This window comes from Thalassophryne amazonica, chromosome 13 (assembly GCF_902500255.1).
Source record: "Thalassophryne amazonica chromosome 13, fThaAma1.1, whole genome shotgun sequence".
In the NCBI taxonomy this organism is placed as follows: Eukaryota; Metazoa; Chordata; class Actinopteri; order Batrachoidiformes; family Batrachoididae; genus Thalassophryne; species Thalassophryne amazonica.
In genome coordinates this window covers 57,302,089-57,320,392 of record NC_047115.1, presented here as the reverse complement: position 1 = coordinate 57,320,392, position 18,304 = coordinate 57,302,089, and the positions used below count along the sequence as shown (strand labels likewise).

The window sequence follows — 18,304 nt, the reverse complement described above, 5'->3', positions numbered from 1 at the left end:
CATGTCACTTTGAAATAAGTGCCACCGCACCTCGCATTCTGAAAAAAAAAAAAAAAAGTTACGACAAACCTGTCTCAATCATGCGTTCATGCACTTTTTGTTTAAAGAAAATAACTTCACTGCAGAATTCAAAGAAGCGTCCACCTCTGCGCGGTGCGGCTGATTGGTTGGATGGTTTAATTTTATTTTTAAATCATTCCACTTTTCACACTCATTTCTCGTTGAGTGGCCGGCATATTTCGTAACAGTGCAGTGCGGCACATGATTACCACTGCAGAGCGTAAATAAATCAGAAATATCTTGTGCGCAAAGCGTACGTGTCCAAGTTGGAAACATGAAGCCGTGCGTAAAAATGTTAAGAAAACATGCGACAAATGCTGCAAGCGGCGCCTTTTCTATGTTTTGCAAGCAGACACTTATCATGGTGTTAAAGTTGTAAATTTAAATCGGATTATAAGCACTTACCGCTGTTGAGAAAGTTTCCTCTAAAGCTAAAACACACGCGCAACAGCGAAAAACGCATAATCCATTGTGTGGTTATATACGATCAGTCCGAATCCGGATTCCGGGACTTGGAAATAAAAGTCACACTGGGATCGGTTGCTACATCTCAGTCCTTATTAGTTGCACAGAGTGGCCCTCCCACCCTGTCATTACTACTGAATGCACTGACAGAGAAGCGCACTCTCAAAGCAACATTACGCACAATAAACACCCTCAGGTTCCGAGAAACCGGCCAGGTGCGCGGACTAAACACAGACGTATTATCATCTTATTATTTCTGAATAAAAGGCAATTCATGCTGATTACATTAAAAGCTCCATCTGAGTGAATGCAGCCTATAGTCTAAAAGCAAACAATGGGCTCATAGAACAGTCTGAACATCGATCAGACACATCGGGGAAAATAAAGACCTACTTGCATGTGATGTAACAAAATCCCAAATAATTAAACGGTTTTTAATAAGGCTGAAATGTGAAGGGTCTGTCAGCTTTCAGAAGGCGCAATGATCAGGAGCAGAACACCTTCAATTTCAGTCAGAAGACGTAAATGTCACGTTGAAATGCGCTGCTGTGGAGAAGACAGCAGCTTTACACATTCTGAGTTTTACCTGGATCGTGTCTTTCAAATAGACTGATGAGAAGTTCATTAATTATTTAAAGCTTTCTGAAAAGGCTTGTGTGTAAAGTAGGATTTTCATGCCAAGTATTACTGAGTCGAAACAGGTGCTCAGACCACACAAAGTTCATTGTTTGGACAGATGATTGTAACACACCCTTAGCCTCACCACAAGGACAAATACTCTGTGTCAATGTGGTGTGATGAAAGAAAGAAAGAAAGAAGAAAGAAAGAAAGAAGAAAGAAAGAAAGAAGAAAGAAAGAAAGAAAGAAAGAAAGAAAGAAAGAAAGAAAGAAGAAAGAAAGAAAGAAAGAAAGAAAGAAAGAAAGAAAGAAAGAAAGAAAGAAGAAAGAAAGAAAGAAAGAAAGAAAGAAAGAAAGAAAGAAAGAAAGAAAGAAAGAAAGAAAGAAAGAAAGAGTTTGGGGAGGTTTATCCATCCATACTTACAAAAACTGGGTTGGGGTGAAAACTGGGCAATGTCTTAATTGTCCCCTGCCATGAAATAAGGGAGACCATTGAAACAGACTCCATTCGTGCATCTGTCCATCACGTTTTGAAGGCTCTCTTACCCCTTGCATACATAGTACACACCCATACTATATTGTACACAGACACAAATGTGATGTCAAAGCATATCACCTTGGCCCAGATTTTCAAGATCATCCAAGATAATGGCCGACAAAGACACCCATTGTCTGACCAGATTATCACTTTATCTCTTCAAATTGATATTTGGAAAGATAAAGTGACAATCTGGTCTACAGCGTAGGGCCCCTTCACACATAACATGTTTGAAGCCAACTAGTGCATGAAGGAGGAATTGCATGAATTGCATTCATGAAAAATCGGAGATGCCTCTAAGGCCTCGTACACCTGTCCCTACAATTATTTGCATACACCAGTAGCTGAAAGACAGAGTGCCCTGTGATAGCCCATTCGATCTCTCTCGCGGCAGGTGTCAGCCAAATTCCAGGTGACACACACAAACATCTAACACCGCTCGCTTGACACTTGGAAAATGTGTGGCCATTCGTGCTGTCAGCACGAAAACAGTGAGCAGATGATTACTTTCGAGGTGGATGTGAAATTTGTCTAAGCGCTCCCACAAGTGTGGCTTGCAAAAAGCAACACACGTGGTGTGCATGTGTATTTTTATTTAACCAGGGTTATTTAACTGCAGGGTTCTGGATTGGGTCCCCTTTTATTTATTTTTTATATCAAACAAATGATTTTCACTAATTATACAACAATATCTCATCTATCAGTGTCCCGGATGAACATAATGAGAGCGCACTGCTTCATTCATCTCATTTCATGACTGTATGTCTATGACCATGAGTCATCTACAGAGGAACAGATGGTTCATACTTGTATTGTCCGCTCAATTAGAGGGTTTCAATAAAATGCGGTGTTTTTTCATGGTGTGTGTTTTTTTTCTTCTCCACATCAGAAGCACGATGTGGCACAATACTTGTATGTTCCAGCTGTTTTTTGTCTGTTTATTTGTTTGTTTTTCTTCCATAACAATGGCACAATTTGGTGCAGCACATTCCAGCTGTTCACACTGGGGTCATGCACACGCGCAACCATGCACAAAACCATCGCCGGTGTGTCCTGTGCGATCATGCGTCCCTCACAACAGCAGGTGGAATGTTCGTGGTTCCCCATTTCATGTTTGGTTTGCAGATTTTCTTCCGGTTTCTGGGTTGTTCGTGTTATGTGTGAAGGGCCCTTACATTTGTGTTGAACACCTATCGCAAATCATGCATCCTGTGTTACAGTTAAACCAAAGACAGAGATTAGGACCGAAAATGCAGAGAGCAAGAATGAAAGTAAATTAACAATTTTATTTGAACAAAACAAACTAGAATTGATAAATGTGCAAAACCCTAAAAGCATGACAGCGAGGAGGGAGATATTGACCACAACTACAGGTGGATGGAGTTGCTCCCAAGCCCAATGGTGTGACAGAAGTGAACCAGAACCAGGACCAGGAGGCTGTGACGGAGCTGACTGCAAACTGGGGTGCTGAAGACAGAGAAAACAGAGTTAACCAGGAACCACAGTGCAAGGCAACAGAAGGGTTCATCAAGAGACAAAGTCAAATCAAATCAAATCAATTTTATTTATATAGCGCCAAATCACAACAAACAGTTGCCCCAAGGCGCTTTATATTGTAAGGCAAAAGCCATACAACAACTACAGAAAAACACCAACGGTCAAAACGACCCCCTGTGAGCAAGCACTTGGCGACAGTGGGAAGGCAAAACTCCCTTTTAACAGGAAGAAACCTCCAGCAGAATCAGGCTCAGGGAGGGGCAGTTTTCTGCTGGGACTGGTTGGGGCTGAGGGGAGAGAATCAGGAAAAAGACATGCTGTGGAAGAGAGCAGAGATCAATCACTAATGATTAAATGCAGAGTGGTGCATACAGAGCAAAAAGAGAAAGAAACACTCAGTGCATCATGGGAACCCCCCAGCAGTCTAAGTCTATAGCAGCATAACTAAGGGATGGTTCAGGGTCACCTGATCCAGCCTTAACTATAAGCTTTAGCAAAAAGGAAAGTTTTAAGCCTAATCTTAAAAGTAGAGAGGGTGTCTGTCTCCCTGATCCGAATTGGGAGCTGGTTCCACAGGAGAGGAGCCTGAAAGCTGAAAGCTCTGCCTTCCATTCTACTCTTAAAAACCCTAGGAACTACAAGTAAGCCTGCAGTCTGAGAGCGAAGCGCTCTATTGGGGTGATATGGTACTATGAGGTCCCTAAGATAAGATGGGACCTGATTATAGAAGAAGAATTTTAGTGAGGCCAGGTATCACACAGGCAAAACAAAGTTTCTGGTGAGTATGGAATGACAGGTGTGCGGAATCAGCCCCGTGATGCTGTGCCTGGAGGAACAGGAAGGGAGGGGGAACAGAGCAGACCAAGACAGCACAACAGTAACCCCCTCAATCGGAGCCCCTAGGCGACCTACCAGGCTGGCTTGGGTGGGCACAATAGAAATCTCGGCAGAGGGATAGGGCCAGCAGGAGGCCCTGTGAAACCCAGGAATGCTCCTCAGGTCCATAACCTTTCCATTCCACCAAATACTGGAAACTCCGGCACCACATGTCCAGAATCCAGTGCACAGTCCACGCCGGATGGCCATCTACAAGCCAGGTGGGAGGAGGAGGATTGGCTAGAGAACACAACATGCTGGTGTAAACAGGCTTCAGCCGAGATACATGAAACACAGGATGGATCCTGAGTGACCAAGACAGATGGAGTTTGACTGAAGCGGGGTTGACGACCTTGTCAACCACAAAGGGACCCATCTATCTCAGTGCAAACTTCCTATCTTTGGCCTTGAGAGGCACATCCTTGCCGAGAGCCACACCTCCTGGCCCGGCTGATTCTGAGGGCCGGTGTTCAGTGCCAGTCTGCATGGCTCACAGTTCTGTCTCTCATCCAGAGCAGAGCAGAACAGGTGCTTCTCCAACCCCACTGACACCACCGTAGGTGGGCTTGAACAGACAAAACAGTACAATCACTTTCTTGAGAAGGAAACATAGGTGGTTGATACTCTTAAGAACATTCAAATGGTGATAATCCAGTATCTGAGCTCACCTGAGAGTTTTTTGCATGTTCGATCTATGGCAGATGAGAGCTCCTAGAGGACAGGTGGGAGGACGTGACATATCGGAAAGTGGCATCATGTTGTTCATTGGCCTGTTCCACCTACCCATTGGCTTGGGGATGGAACCTGAATGAGAGACTGACCGAGGCCCCCAGTGCAGAGCAAACGTTCTTCCATACTTGCAATGTGAATTGCGGTCCTTGGTCCGATATGATGTTTTGGGGTATGCCATATAGGTGGGACACATGGAAACCCAGGAATGAAACCCCGTGAAACCCAGGAATGCTCCTCAGGTCCATAACCTTCCCAGTCCACCAGATACTGGAAACTCCGGCACCACATGTCCAGAATCCAGTGCACAGTCACGCCAGATGGCCATCCACAAGCCCGGCGGGAGGAGGGGGATTGGCTGATGAACACAACATGCCAGTGTAAACAGACTTCAGCCGAGATACATGAAACACAGGATGGATCTTGAGTGACCAAGGCAGATGGAGTTTGACTGAAGCAGGGTTGATGACCATGTAGCCGGGACACATGGTGTACCAAGAGGTCAGCCTGGGCTGATGGGTGCTTGGGCATGGCCACAAAATGTGCTACCTTGGAGAACCTGTCCATGATGGTGAGGATAGCAGTCATACAGTTGGAGGTAGGGAGGACTATGACAAATTCCAGGCAGGGGCGACCAGGATTTGGCAGCAGATGGAGGTTTTCGGATGGTGACTTTTGAGAAGACTTACTCCTGGTGCAGATGGTGCAGCCCTTGATGTAGTCATGCACATCTGCCTGGACTAAGGGCCAGCAGAAATTTTGCCAAAGCAGCTGGAAAGTTATTTGTATCCTAGGCTGACAGACAAACTTGAAAGCATGAATGAAGAGAAGGACATAGCGGACCAGGCAGCAGGTGGCACAAAGAGCCGTCCAGGAGGTCCACCTTTGTGATCGGGGTAAGTCTTCTGGGCCTCCCGGACGACCCTCTCAATATCCCAGGTGAGGTCTCCAATCACCATCTGTTCGGGAATTATAGTATCCAGAGATGCAGTTTGGTCTTGAATGAAGAATTGACGAGACAGGGCATCTGGTTTAGGGTTCTTTGATCCAAATCTGTAGGTGAGTGAGAAATTAAAACATCCATAAAACAATGACCACCTGACGTATCTGGAATTGAGTCTTTTGGCAGATTGTATGTAAGCAAATGTTTATGGTTAGTGAAAATAACAAAGGGAATAGACATGCCTTCTAGCCAATGTTAACACTCCTCCAGTGTCTCCTCCATGGCCACGTGTTCCTGGTTCCCCACATGGTAATTCTGCTTAGTGGGAGTCAGATGCAAAAAGAGAAAAAAGCAAAAGGGTGCAGGTGTTTATTGACCTCAGGCCTTCTGGAAAGGTTGGTCCCAATCCCAGTGATGGAGGCATCAACCTACATGATGAACTGATCTGGAACTGAAATGGAGTTAACCAGGAACCAGAGGGCAAGGAAATAGAATAGTTCATCAATAGACACGCTGAGGCCAGGTACCATGTAGGCACCTAGCACGCAGGCACCACATGTACATATCAGCATAATAGGCAGGGGACCTCAGTCGAGCATTGGCATGTTTGCGAATCAGTCTGAACACTGACTTGACAGTTATTGTCTGTGGTAAATGAAATCTGCATTTCACCGCCTGTTTGTCTGTGTGTGTGTGTGTGTGTGTGTGTATATATATATATATACAGTGCATATATGCATATATAGATATATTGTCAAAACTGTTATGTATTATTGGTGTATCTTGAACACTTCAAAAATCAAGTTGGCAAATTTGTGCTCAGTTTTATAGGCAATGTGCCTGTAAAAGCACCTCATAAACTTTTCAAATTAATTCACATTGGTCCTCAAGGAGAGATAATGTTTTTTGTCTCATCTCCAATGGAGTTTCCGTTACAGTGAACAGTGGATTGATAACAAGTTGAGCACCGGTTTTCAAATGGAAAAGATCTGCATTCATTACAATTTACATCCTTCCATCTGCAATCAGACATGGTTGTGAACAACGCCTGTGTGTTATGATTTTTTTTTTTTTTTTAACTGATTGTGTTCACTTTACATAATATTTTTCAATTATTTTAGGAAAAATTAATGAGCCTCTCTTGTACTGGTGACATTTTCAAGAATGGAATCAGTGTCTCACAATATGGAAATAAAATGCAAATTTCCACTGGGTGTGACACTGACCAAGTTACAATGAAAGTGAATATAGTTTTCTCAGATCTATCACTGCCAGGCTCAGTGTGATATGGCAAGAACAAAGAAAAGTGGAACTTCCCCGAAAGAGACAATTTCAGTTTAAATTAAGTGATGCCAGTACCTGTCCTTTGTTCAAGGAAGGATAAACTGAGTGCATTTACAATTTTTAAGACAATCATGCTTTTTGTTGTTGTTGTTGTTTTTGTTTGTTTGTTTGTTTGTTTTTTTGAAAACTATTCAGAAATCTAGATTTTGTCTGTGTCTTTCAGTCATTTTCCAAGCAGCAAAAACTGTTTCTTGTGACTTTTTGCAGGCTAATGAAGATCACCTTTTAGTTGTACACACTAAAATAAGAAGTTAATATTTATGGTAATACTGGTCAGTTGTGGTTTTCTGGACCCAGGCACATTCTGTAGGTGTTGTGTTCCAAACCCATTTAGGCAAAAATATAATTACAATTAATGCAATAATAATAATAAAACAAAGTGTGAGGTTTGTTTGTTTGTTTGTTGTTAAGATAAGTTAATTACACATTTGAATTCATCAAAACATAAGCCTGCTCTATTTTCTGCTATGTGATGGCTGTTTTTCTGTTTGTCCGTTTAATCTCACTCTCCTATTTAGGCTCATGAAAACAGCAGAAAAAAGTTACTGTATATTCAGCCATTTAATTTTTTATTTTAGTTGTTTGTGATAGTTTTTAGCTGTGTTTGTGATATTTGTGATTTATATATACAGTATATATATTCCAAAATGGATGAAATTAATTTCTTTCCTCAAAATTCTACACACAATAACCAAGATGTTCAGATCCACCAGGACATTTCCTACAGCTGGACGCCTGTCTAAAGTGAGCAATCAGGAGACTAGTCAGGATTGAGGGAAAGATGAATGCAGCAATGTACAGAGACATCCTGGATGAAAACCTGCTCCAGAGCGCTCTTGACCTCAGACTGGGGCAACCGTTCATCTTTCAGCAGGACAATGACCCGAATCACACAACTAAGATATCAAAGGGCTTCAGGACAACTCTGAATGTGCTTGAGTGGCCCAGCCAGAGCCCAGACCTGAATCTCCTCTCCACTGGAGAGATCTGAAAATGGTTGTGCACCGACGCTCCTCATCCAATCTGATGGAGCTTGAGAGGTCCTGCAAAGAGGAATGGGCAAAACTGTCCAAAGATAGGTGTACCAAGCTTGTGGCATCATATTCCAGAAGACTTGAGGCTGTAATTGCTGCAAACAAAGTATTGAGCAAAGGGTGTGAATACTTACTATGGACACGTGATTTCTTAGTTGTTGGGGTTTTTTTTTGTTTGTTTTTTTGCAAAAAAAAAAAAAAAAAAATCATGTTGTCATTATGGAGTATTGTGAAAATGAGTATTGGGGAAAACATTAATTTACTCCATGTTGGAATTCTGTACTTTAACATTTCCCATAATCCCCCTGGTGGTCCCCTGTGCTTCCCAGAATGCACCATGGCCTCAGCAGAGTTCTGGCATCTCACAACGGATGTAAAAATGGGTAACAAGAATGTGGATGGTGTTGATGCAGCAAGTTCATGGACGATTATGATGATGACACATTCTCCCAAGTTGAGAGGGTTATCTAGAGGAGGTGTAGCACCTGTGATGGACTGTGCCCCGATGTTGTCTTGTTGCCCATATTTCACGAGGTTTGTTTACATTGTTCCCTGAACCGGAACTCTTCAGAAATTGACCTTTCGCGTGGGTCACAGCCCGCGAAATGGCACGAGATTCACAACTGCGAAACAGGAAATAAGGCTACAACATAGCAAAAAAGTGGAGTGCTGTGAATACTTTCTGGATGTGCTGTATATATATATATATATATATATATATATATATATATATATATATATATATATATATATATATATATATATATACTCAGCCACATGATATGGTTTTGACAATATATCTATATATGTATGTATGCACTGTGTGTGTGTATATATATATATATATATATATATATATATATATATATTACTGTGCAAAAGTTGTTTTAGGTTTCCCATAGTTATAATAAAAGTAGCGTTTGATGCCCCTCCTTAACCCCCTTTTTTATTGGCATGTCAAAACAAAATCAGTTCCACCAAAAGTGAATATGTGGTTCCTCCATTTTTTAATAGCCAAGTAGCCTCTGTGTGCCTGCATGTGTATGGCTTCATTCACAGACAAACTGGGGAGAGCTGACATTTGCCATTTGGTGTGCTTGTGTATTTTGGGTAAAGGATGAATGCTATGAAAACGGAAAGTTGATAGGACTAATATTTTTGGAGAAATAAATAATCCTAATCCAAGTCCAGACTTAAGACTCACTTATTTTCCCTTTTGTATGGCTAGCATACTGACATAGTATGTTACTATGCTGTTTACTCTTTTAAATTCATTTCATTAGGAAACGGAGTGTTATACTGTATTTGTTGTCTTTCTGATGCCTGATTCTGTTTTTCTCTTTTCTCTATGTTTGAGGTGCGGCTCCATCCAGAGATGGGTGTGGTGTCTGTTCCTGAAAGCCTCCTGTCCTGTGCACCGGCAACATTTCCTGTATGTTTGTTTTGTGAACTGTTTTGTAATTTATGTCTGTAGCATGGCCCAAGCAGAGGGTCACCCCTTTGAGTCTGGTCTGCATAAGGTTTCTTCCTCAGAGGGAGTTTTTCCTTACCACTGTTGCTCTGGAGGTTGGAATGATTAGACCTTACTTGTGTGAAGCGCCTTGGGGCAACTTTGTTGTGATTTGGGGCTGTATAAATGAAAATAAATTGAATTGAAATTAATTGAAGTGTCTTTCAACCTGATTCATTATTGTGACTTTGATCTTTATCTCAATCTGTTTTGTTGAATGAACGTTCCCTCTGGTTCTGAAAGCTACTGAAAAACCTTTAGTAAAAGTATCAGCTCTGGTTTTACTAAACAGGTGAAGGAAGGGAATCAAAATAAATTTTGATGAATTTTGGTTAAACAGCAAGCCTGGTTTAATTTAAACCATTTCTCAGCGTAAATAGGTTGCAAAGCTACTAATGTCAAAAACAAGACATTTTAGCACGATGGCACAGTGTAATAAGAACTCTTACCTCGAGTTTCCTCTTCAGTTGCACCACCTGTGTGGACTTTGAATGTTCTGTCCATGTCTGTATCAGATTTCTCTATGCATTCTACTTAGTGCCCAGCAGTATGGGGATGCAACGTTTAGTACTCTGGTTTTCCAGTACGAAGGTCACCCATTCAAAGCCCATCATTCTCCATGTGCAACTGGTGTTCTGTCAGGAAGGAAATCCAGCATGAAACCTCTGCCAAATCAGGATCTATTGCAAAGGATGGTTCCACTGCAAGCCTCCTCTCATTTAAAATACAAAAATATGAATATTTTGCAAAACCACTCATTTCAACAACACAAATTACTGTAACAGTGAACACATGTTCATGTTAAGCACTTGGCTGGTGTGGTACACAAGTCAGTGAACATGAATTATTGCCAGTCCCAATTGAGGATGGCTGCATCAATAATAGCATGTGGCATAAAAAGTGCAAAAACAAATATGAAGATTACAGAATAGGACAAATAGGTGACCCAGGAAGAAAACAAAGGGCCTTGATTGTCACTATACACAGATTAATACATATAGTGAAATTTGTCTTCTGCATTGAACCATCCTAATTACAGCGAGACACAACTAGAAGTGGTGGAAAGCCACAGTGTAGCACCTAAAATCACTAGTGTTAATTTAACACTGCCAGTGTACATATGGTCCCACTCTGACCAAAGTAGGGCTTTCTTTTCCTTAACAATTGTATAAAAATATGTTGGATAATCTTTGACAATGTTTTTATTTTTGACGATTTCGTTTAAGAGCTTCCAAGTACATTTAATGTTTGTTTTATTTTTTTTCCAATAAATCACTGTAATACTGCCTTTTGTAAGATCACATAATATTGGTTAGCTTGTTTTTATATGTCTTATATTTAGTCTCAGCTTCAATTGTTCTGAGTTTTAAAAATTGCTTATACAAAAAAAAAAAAAAAATCTTCTTACATGGATTCAGTTGGAATCAAGCTTCCAATTGTCATTTTTGTGCAAAATGAACAAAGAAACAATTTAATTAATTAATTTCCATAATTTATGTACAAAATAATCTGCTAAAAGGTATCAAGCAATATACTATAAATCATTTTACAGTAATACGATGCAGTTTTACAGTACTTTATGCACTGTAAAATATTTGACCAATGTTTACTCAAAAAAATGGTGGCAACAAAGTGACGCATAATATAATTGATTAGATTTTAAGTTCCACAAATTTGATTAAAAACTATGGTCTATATTAACTAAAACACAAAATTTAAGTACATTTTAACAAAAGCAACAGCTGAAATGTGTTGGATTTAGTAATAATACGTCAAATGATGAGTTATATCGCCAAAATATATTCAGTAAATCCTAGTCAATTCCACAAGGAAAGCTGATTTATATTTACTAAGTATCTGAGCAAAAACATTCCTGACACAACTCCACATTGCATTGAGAAAAATGGCAGTGGTGGGGTTTGAACCAGGAACCTTCCACACTGAAACAAAGCACACTAACCACTTGGTCACCACCACTGTGGTATGTAGCTAAACAGATTGCTTAATTTTAAGTTTTAATTTGTATCATAGGACTTTAAACTATTCAATAATATTGAATGGGATTTTGTTGCCATAATGGTTATGTCTAATTTACCCAATATCCTGAGCAAGCCTAAGGACCCCTTCACACATAGTGCGAATTTGGTCAATTTGTGCATAAAGTGCTCATGAAACAGGAAATGTGTGCAAAACGTGTAAATCACAGCTGCCCTGTACACCTGTTGCTACAACTATTTGCACACACCAGTGGCTGATAGACAGAGTGTGTGCTGTGCAAGCCCATCGAACCCTCTCACAGCAGGTGTTGGCCAAATTCCAGGTGACACACATGAACATCTGACACTGCTCGTATGGCACTTAGAAAATGTGTGGCCATTTGCACTATTAACATGACGACAGTCAGCAGACAATCACTGTCACGCTGGCAGTGAAATTTGTCTAAGTGCCCCACGAGTGTGGCTTTGGTCTGTGCACTGAACTGACAGGGGGTGTGGTCCCCAACAGAAGCAGCTGTTGAGATCTGTCATTGTGGACATTCCAGCTGGACAACACATACTGTGTTTGGACGGACATGGACTAACAACTGCCCACTGTGACATGCATGTGTCTGCTTGCTGCCATCACGTGGACATAAATACAAACATATGTGGCGACGGGCTGTGGTGAGCATATGTGCGTATGCTGCAGCCCATTGACAGGCTGCCCCAGGTTAAAACGGACCATCAGATCATAACACGCAGTGGGTGATCTGACTGTCACCTCACCCACGTGAGCTCTGTTCCACATGATGCGGTGTCAGTCCTGCGGCGCGCATGTCCTGCGGCGCGCATGTCCTGCCGTGCATTGGCTGGACACACGCCAGCAGATGTGGACATGATGAGACGAGCGAAATGCTTCTCATTCATGTCATTTCATGACTGTACATCTGTGAACATGGGTCATCTACAGAGAAACAGATGGATCATATTTGTATAGCTTGCTTGATAAGAGGGATTCAATGTAATGCGATGTTTTATATGATGTGTGGTTTTATTAATTTTTAAATACGTCCATGTCCTTCTTGATATCAGGCAGTTTCCTGCACCTTTCACAGGCCAGCGATGGGAGCTTACTGCTAAAGTTTCTCACTGGCAATCAGAGCTTTTGGAAAGCGTAGGTGACATGTATTTTTTTTTCGCAGCTCCTCGCACTGTGTTTCCGCGTGCACAAAACCGTTGTAACATGGTTTCTTAAATGTTTTATTTATTTTTTCTTCACAGCAGCTGCTGGCACTGTGTTCCTCCATGCACAAACCATCACTCCAGCATCGTGCATGCCTGCTAGTCGGTGCAATGTTTCGTGGTGTGCTCATACGAGTTGTTCTGATGGGAGTTGCCCTGAGTTGCACATATTCGCTCGCTCTATGTGTGAAGGGGCCCTAAGTAAACGCACAGTTTACTTACATTTATGTTACTTCTTCTCCACTGAGAGATTGTCATAACAACAATGACAAATCTGCTTGTCTAAGCCATAAATAAGGTATAGGCTGATTTAGTAACTTGCAAAAAATGTATTTAGATTTTTAGTCCATCTTCCCTTTAACAGCCCCAATGGCAGAGCTTTACTTTTTCATACTTTTTCTTCTACTTGTTTTGTTTATATGTTTACATTCAAATTAATTGGTGTGTTAATCAAAATTTTACTTGAACTGTATTTGTAGAAAACTCTATAGGACATATTCTGTTCTGCAAATTGTTTTATTTGTAATGGCTAAACCCAGACACTGTTTGTTTCATTTTTCTATTGTATAACCTAAAAACCGACTAAAATTGAAGCTCAGTGAGTTGTATTGTTCAGGGCCAAATCACTAAACCCAATTAATCTGTTGAATAGTAATGGGGGTTCAATTACAAAAAGCCAGATGCCTACCTGCAACTGATTATATGTTGTGATGTTGAATACGTCAATATGGTTGTTATTTTGGTGTTCTTTTATTAAGTTGAAGACTATCAATCATGTGTGGAACAATTCCAATCAGGCCTGAATGGATTTTATAATGTACAGCAAACAATGACCACATTCACAATGTCTTAGCACACAGATTAGCAATGAATGAAGAGAATTACTTTAATTCTCTTTAATGCCCCCGATGTACTAGTCCATTATCTGTCTCAATTTTTCCCCCTCTATTGTGTGTAGCATCATATTTGTATTGATCTATCCCAAGCAACCGCTATTGTTCCAAGCAAGCCATTATTTGCTTAGATTACTGTAAAGGCTAAAAGGTATTTTCTGACTTCATTCAAGTCACAGTTGCAGGAGTGTTTAGAGGCAATGCACCTGTCTGCTTCCCGGCTCATTTAAAAAATTGACATATGGCCAAACGTTAGACAAAGACACTATACTCTGTATCACTAATCTGTGTGCAGAAATAACCAGTGATGTGTACCTTTCATGTGCTCATAAAGATCACAAAAGCCATTAAGTAGCAGCATTCATCATTTGTGAGAGCTCACCTGGGCATGAAAGCCCATAAAAACACAATCTCAGTAGTTTCAATAACATGCCAGGTTGGCCTGCGGCTACATTCAAGTTTTGCAGGTTCCACTTCATATGAGATCATAGGCTAATTGATCCATCCACTGAAAGCTAATACAAGAAAATCAGTCAGTGGCAATCTCGGGATACCTGAGTGAAACACTTTGATCAGCTCAAAAGCATTTTGGACCGAGCTGGATCGAATGTTACAACTGAAGCCGTTTTTTCTGGGCATTAAGTTAAAGCAGTTACCACAGCAGCCTCGGTGCTATTTAGAAAGTATGAGAAAGGGCCTTTTTTTTTATGTCAAAACAAAGAAAGGTGGACGACAGGGTGATGTGATGCTGTAAATTTCCTCCCCTGCATCTATCAAGCTGATGGCAAAAACACTGACTTGTGAGTTCTGCAGTCTGCAAACTGCACAAGCCCCTCATGTCAGCTGGAATGAAATTCATGAAATTGAATTGCAATTCCCCTAATCATCATGTAATCACATCATCCTTCCTTGACATTCTGAAAATCTCCTGCCTTTCTCCTGGCAACACTCCTCATCTTAATAGACTCAGGTGCGTGATCTCCAATGTGGCACATTGCCAAGCTGCATGATGAAGGTATTTTGCAACTTTGAAAGGTTGCATGAATTATGCATGCCTTCTGTCCCTGAGCAAGTGCATAATGGATTGCGAATAAATCACATTAGTTTAATTAAAAATTTTAAGTTGGGGTTATAAATGACGTTGCAGCATATGGTCTAATCCAATAGTACACTGTAAAAAAAGGTTCATGAGGTTAGCATGTAGAGCTTAAACTGAAGAGCCTTTTCAGCATGAAAAAATAAGATAAATAAAAATAAAATAAATATAGTGTTTTTTTTTACATGTACTCATTTTAGTAAATTGATAACTTATTGCAAGATTTTTTGATAAAACTGTTCATGGTTTAAGAACAGTTAGACACCCCCCCCCCCCCCCCAAAAAAAAAAAAAAAAAAATGAAGGTAACAATTTGCATGGGCAGAAGTAAAATAAAAGTTAAATAACTAATAAGTTAGTTATAAGTTAAAATAACTTCAATAATTTGACTAATTAACAAAACCACAACTTTGTATTACATTTGGTTCAACTTAATTAACCTTGTAGAGGATAAAGCAATTAAGTATATATTGAGTTAATTTTACAAGTCTCCTGGCATTTGTTGGATTTTCCAGATTATAAGTAGTGTTCTTTTTAATAGTTTGGGAGGTCCTGAGAGTTGTATGGCTTATTCACCAAAAGTAGGTAAATAAATAAAAAAGCACATGCATAATATGCATCATAATAACTATTTATATAGGGCTTTAAATAAAATATACTCAAATAATGAAAAAATGAATGCCAACAATAAAAAGTACACTACAACTATACACAAAAATCACAAATTAAATGAAAAAACTACAAAATTCAGTAGTAAGTTAACTCAGTTGGAATTACTGAAAAAGATTCCTGGAAATTTCCTTAATATCTTTTTAAGTTGAGTCAGTCTATGTCCCAGCTACTTACATTGGATAAGAATGTACTCTGGTCCAAAAAAGACTCATTACGAGGCAAAGAGAAACATTCTCTTTGCACGAGTTGGAGACCAAAGGCTTAATTTGTTTCAAATTTTCAACACAATGAAGCACAAGTGAACATTCTTTGATGGTTGTAATATATGGGATCATTATACTCCATGCAAATTGAAACTTCTATCACACAACATGCTTTGAATTGTGAAAGGGCAATGGAATGAATAGACAGAAAAATCTTTGTGTCTCGACTACCAAGGGGTCTGCACGCAAGATGAAGTTGATAAGACCTGAAGGAACTGGTGACTGAGAGTAACATGGGTGGAATCTCTCCATGTACAAGTAGAAAACCAAAGCGGATTGTCACACAGTAGACAGAGTTTGAAAAGTTGATCTATCCCATTGCTGCATAAATTTCAAGTCCCCTGTTGAATAAGACAGAGACGCTTATACCTCTGAAGGATAAACCTTTGGAGAAAACTTGAGTGGTGTCACTACTGATGCATTTTTATATTTGAAATAAATACATAGAGTGACTTCCAAGGGATTCACAGGCCCTCCAGTCATTCAGGTGAAGCATATAAAAGAAAGAAAAAAAAAAATCAAAAAAGTTTCTTGAGTAGCAGAATTATCTGACACATGGGGTGTGTAAAGTATGGTTTCATTTCGAATATGTGTTATATTGTGAAAATAATATTTAAAAAGATTCCCAGCTGGTCATCATATGACACATGCTGCATGTAGTAGCAGAAAAAATTAATCTTGCTGTTAGATATTCCTGAGGTCCCGGTGGAAATTTATGAAAACATGAAACGAGAAGCAGTGTCACAAGGGGGCTCAAAGGCAAGGAACAAGATAACAGCAAACAAGTAAATTGAAATGTGTAGGAAGCAAAACTGCAGTAATAGAAGACAACAATCTCCTACTTGGTGAGCCGCAGGCCGGATGGCTGCAGGGGAAGGACATATTATTACATATTTTACAGTTGGATCATTAATGGTATCACTTTTTGATTTTTTTTTTTTTTGCTGTATTTACGCTACAGACAAAGTGAATAATGCACTTTGTGTGTGTGTGTGTGTGTGTGTGTGTGTGTGTGTGTGTGTGTGTGTGTGTGTGTGTGTGTGTGTGTGTGTGTGTGTGTGTGTGTGTGTGTGTGTGTGTGTGTGTGTGTGTGTGTGTGCTTTTGCAGTGGAGAATTCATGGGAATTATCACCTCAATAATCTGTTCTGCAAATTGAGAATTCCCCTACAGGTACACTCAATGACCTACTTACACTTTTCAAACAGATTTAAACTGAATAAACCTGAAGGATTTTAAGACTATACTACGAAGGCTGTTGAATATTAGTGTGGTGTATGTGAGAGGATTAAAATGTATCCAATCTGCTGGCGTAATATCCTAAAGTAGCAAACTACTGACTCATGCAAATGCAAGATTATAATGATTTTAAATTGATATTACATAAACAAACATGTGGCAGATATAAAATATGCATATGATAAATTGACAATATGAGAGACTCACACAAAAAGGATCAAATTATTGCAGAGACTTTGCCATTCTCACATCATTTATGAATAACATTTATGTTTATGTTTTGTATGATTTATCTTTATTTTGAAGGTTGGTGTAGTGATATTTCTACAGCTTTTGTTCTGAGTGCTGAAGTGTGGTTTTCAGTGTGCAAAAACACTTCACTGCAGAAAATGAAAACAACAGTCAGGTCCAAAACCAACTGGAGAGTGGCATAATTTTGTATAAATATATGTACATCAGCACAATGGAGCTGAAATGAAACAATCAAGGTGGTGCTGTCTCCATTTTCCGAGCCCATGTAATTGGACAAAATAATTACAAGCTTATTTTAATACAAATTATCACTTTTGCAGTCAGTTTTCTTAAGACAAGTCAGCAGATGGATACATGGCCATTTTCAAGTCTCTGAATGGCTTGGACTTCTTTTACATCATTCGTTATGAAATAAAAACATTACAGTAGGGGAAACCGGGGCACGGTGAATCACGGGGCATAGTGAATCAGTAGCTATATCTGCAAAATTACATATATATTTACAGCAGTTATGCCATATTTTTATGCATAAAGACATTCCCCTTATAAATGAGTCTTTTGTTTTTGGATACATTAAGGCAAGTGGCAAGTGAAGTTAATTTTTTTTCCTGACAAAAGTAAATTTTGTGGATGTCAGTGTCTTTGTATTTATTTCTCACAACAGAGGAAAGGTGGCCCCAAAAATTGTTATTCGTTAGAAGACTACCCCGTCCAACTAATGAGCATGTGTTATGTCTTCTCCACACTATCAGCTATTTGATAACATGACTTGTGTGTCACATGCACCCAGGGCACAGTAAATCGGGGCACAGTGAATCAGTCCAGAAAGTGATTTACTAAGTCCCAGTATCAAGTGGATGACAAATATTACTTGTTGAAGCTTATACATTTATTTTTTCATGAATTATTTCTATAATTTGCGTATATAAACAACTGTTTAAAATTATAAGAGTTGTATTTATAATAGTTTCTAAAGGACTTATATCACTACGTATATCAGGCACTCACACACTACATTGCTGGTTTGCTGGATTATAGTTTGTATATGCATCAGCAT

The 18,304-nt window shown here is 39.7% G+C and overlaps 1 protein-coding gene across 1 annotated transcript in view; it reads right to left on the bottom strand.

The window, feature by feature from the left end:
• LOC117523206 (collagen alpha-1(XIX) chain) overlaps positions 1–644 on the bottom strand; it is a 100,486-nt gene extending 99,842 nt beyond the window's left edge. The window contains exon 1 of the mRNA XM_034184658.1: positions 466–644. The gene's annotated coding sequence lies outside the window, so the exon portion shown is untranslated. The remainder of the gene's footprint in view (positions 1–465) is intronic.
• Positions 645–18,304: the final 17,660 nt, after the last annotated feature.